General features: G+C 35.0%; 1 long non-coding RNA gene across 1 annotated transcript; it reads right to left on the bottom strand.

The window, feature by feature from the left end:
- Positions 1–2,110: 2,110 nt before the first annotated feature.
- Positions 2,111–3,755, bottom strand: LOC140983244 (uncharacterized). Its single transcript, XR_012176395.1, has 3 exons — positions 2,448–3,755; positions 2,287–2,351; positions 2,111–2,210 (listed from the first exon to the last, which is right to left on the bottom strand). It is a non-coding gene; the product is annotated as an uncharacterized lncRNA (long non-coding RNA).
- Between the last annotated feature and the right edge of the window lie 80 nt (positions 3,756–3,835).

The raw sequence follows: 3,835 nt of genomic DNA, 5'->3' as shown, positions 1-3,835 counted from the left end.
TATACACACACACACACACACACACACACGAAAATGATAAATTTTTTTTTCTTCAAATTTTTAACTTTCTGTGTGGACATTAATATACTATATCCCAGCACAGAAAAAGCAATTCCCAAAACAAACTCATCGCGAAGATTATTTTTTGTGGCCGATTCACCAACCTTGTTCGGGTTACTCCACCGGACATCCGAGGCCAACACCGGACGTGAGAGTGCTACCATTTGCCGACGCCAGAAAAGGGGAACCTAGGAAAATCGCGCGGTGTCACAACATTCAATGGTATTCTGCATTTTTTCAAATTTTTTTTTTCAAACTTTATACAATTATTGTTTTAAAATGAGTTTGTTAGTTTGTAATTGATGTTCGGATGGCAACAATTTGAATGTAATTCTGTGATTTGTGTTGTTTTGTGTACAATTGGGATGGACTTGCTGAGCCACTGTGTAAAGCGAGATTTCGACGAGTTGGGGAATATAAAGCGAGCAATTAAATTAATTATGGGCTTCTAGTGCTGACTATATACCTATACAATTGCTCATCCTTCACAATCTTTAAAATTTTCGTCTCAGCAGTCACATTACGGAGCTAATAATTTGTAGACATTTGTGCCAGCATCCTTCGCATTCAGTTAGCTTGCCATAGCGTACTCTTATGATACACAGAGAATGAAGATTGACTTAAAACCTACATTTTTTCAATGGAATGGTGGAGAACCATGAAAAACCCAACTAGTCTTTATTGTCATTTGCTACTTTGATTATTAGATCTCCTGAGAAGTTTAAGTTGTGGCAGAGATCTCATGTTATGGAGTATGTTAATTCTTGGTCAAGAATTGAAATAATATAATTTTTGGTTTAGTTTATTTGTATTCACATTCTCTGTTTTTGAAACAATTTGCGTTACAATGTAGGGCAAAACATACGTTGTATTTGTTGGGCGTACATCTGGCATTTATGACACGTGGGCAGAAGCAAGCTCTAATGTTATCGGGTATAAGGGTGTTGTCCACCAATCATTCAGAACCAGAGAGGAGGTCGAGAAAGCTTACAATGCCGCATCGGTGAAACAATCTACGTCGACGTCCTCCCAAAATATAATAAACGAAAGTTCAAGTGCAGGTTCAAGTTCAAGAGGCGAAGTATCCCAGACCGAAAAATTAGATGAAATATTGAAGTGCTTGGAGGTGATACAAGAAAATTTGAAAGCACTAAAATTGAATAAAGATGATTAGATAAATAATTGTAATTTATTGACAGTAGTTGCAACCGTTGTATTTGTTTTGGTGAAGATAATAGTTGACAGATGATTGTATTGCAATTCAAAAACTTTATTGTGCAGTTTATAATATTTGATTAATGTTAGTTGTATTGTTATTCAAATAGTTAATATGAGTTATTCAATTTAAGTCAAAAAATTTGCATCCTTTATTATTCTTGAAATGGCTTCGTCTCCATGGTTTGAACTAGTTGGTTCTTTTTGTGGTGTATGTATCGATGAATTAAATGTCATGTTAAAAGCAATCTCCATTTTGTTGTCTTCCTATTTAGTTTCCAAGCATGTCATTTAGACAATGTAGTAGAAGATTTAAAAAGCAAAAGCCATCTCCATTTTTTCTATGCACATGGCTACTAAGTTTTGAGTAACCTTGCTCCATTTAAATTCTGCAATCTGTTATGCAGACTAAGAAATTAGTGGCAAGCATCATACAAGCAGCATATCTGTCATGGACTCCTGAAAAAAACCTTACATTGTAGATGTCTACTGTATTACATTCAATTGTTTGTATTTTTAAACACCCAAGAAAACAGTAATCAACTTGGAACTGAACTTCTTATGCTTTGTTCATTTGCCATTGAGATATTCTCCAGTGAGATGACATTGGCGTCTGCTTGGATCCATTTGTTGACTGTAGAATTTTTTTGCAGCAAGGTTACTTCTATCTTCGACACAGATATGAAAAATTAGAAATATGAAACCAAAAAGAGAAAACACAAATATATAAAAACCATATATATCAAACAAAACACCGAAAACACAGATATATGAAAACTCATATATATCAAACCAAACACTGAAAACACAGATATATGAGAACTCGGATTTATGAATATTTATATATATGAAACAAAGCACTATAAAATGGTTACCCCTTCGCAGATATACAACTTGATAAAATAATAACCTTTATCAAATCCAGTTGTTAGAACCTACAAAATTCAAAACAGTTATTAATAAAAAAAAAATATTGATAATTAACCACATATATTTAGATATTTAAATTACCATCTATCGATCCAAAATCTTCGTCATCTGAGCTTTCTTCTTCGTTTTTATTATTAATAGTTCACCTGAAGAACGTTGAGTATGCCAACATATATTATTTTTGATGATTAACCAAATATATACAAAAATGCTAAAAATATATATTGGTGATAAACACATACCCGTCTTGCAAATTTGGACAGTTACGCTTGTCATGCTGCACACCTCGGCGTCCACACCCACGACATTTTCTTCCCTGTGTGGTTGCCTTCTCCTTTGATGACTTTAATCTCTTCCCACATCCCTTTGTTCTAATTTTTTGAGGATCAATGATACCAATAGCCCTATCTGTGGCTCTTCTACATTGACTTCCACCGCTTACTGTTGTAGTGATATTCAAATCTTTCATTTTGTTGTCAATATAATCAAACTGTGCATTCAAGAAATTTGTTCCCTCAACAGTCAATGATGCAATATCAACTAATGCAGAAACTTTATAGAATAACCTCAAATGTCTTGACATCAAACATCTTTCTGGAGCTTCAACCACATTTTGCTCATCTGTAGGAAAAAATTCTACATTCTTTGTAGCTTGCGTCCAACGTTTCAGTATATATTTATCAGGCAAATGAAAGACATGGTTTATACGAAAAAATGCTAACATATGCCTGCATGGAATGCCCTCAAACTGAAATTTCATACAACTGCACAATATATCATCCCCTTGTATGACATGTGTAAAGCACTCTTGGTTTCGAAGAAGAAGAAACTTGAAAATTCATCACCTTGTAAATCCCAAACTCATTTCCCACAGATTCTGGTTGCACGTAATAACCATGACTCTGACTCATTTCTTCTTGAAACTCCAACCATTTCTTTTTCGTGTAAACCTTCACCATCTGAGATTCCATTGGCCATTTGGACTGTAGCTTGGGACGCTCATTCATATCAATATGATCTACAACTAACTCATTGTGTCTTTGGTGCCGAAGTGCCTTATTGAAACGAATGATAAAATCCATCAATGAGTTCTTGCTAGATATATATCTCTTGAAAAAAGCATGTGGACTTTCGGACCGCTGGCTACTTGACATACCCACAGAAAATACATGATTAAAATATGCTGGTACCCATTTATGTCGCAACTCAAACATCAACGACAACCAATCATGTTGTTCCAAGTTAGCATTATACATAGCAGCTTCCCAGGAACTCTCAAATTCCTCATGTGTTGAGGAATGTAGAATGGCATTCCTTATGCTTTCGTAGTGATCACGGAAAGTCACTGGGTTTAATTTCTCAGAGAATTTGTTCAGTATATGCCACAAACAATATCGGTGTGTTGTTTGAGGAAAAACTTGTGATATGGCTTTCGTCATAGCAGGATCTTGGTCAGTGATAATCAAGTTTGGGGCACCTTGACACATGGCTTCTAGGAATTTATTAAGCAACCAAACAAAAGAATCTGTTTTTTCGTCACTCAACAATCCACAACCTGGTAAATCTTTTGTCCGAGTCAGTCTCATAATCAAAAAAGAACAATGAATTCTTCGCTTTCTCAGATTCGAAG

Source organism: Primulina huaijiensis, chromosome 8 (genome assembly GCF_012295235.1).
Source record: "Primulina huaijiensis isolate GDHJ02 chromosome 8, ASM1229523v2, whole genome shotgun sequence".
NCBI lineage: Eukaryota > Viridiplantae > Streptophyta > Magnoliopsida > Lamiales > Gesneriaceae > Primulina > Primulina huaijiensis.
This window is presented reverse-complemented; position numbering and strand designations above follow the sequence as displayed.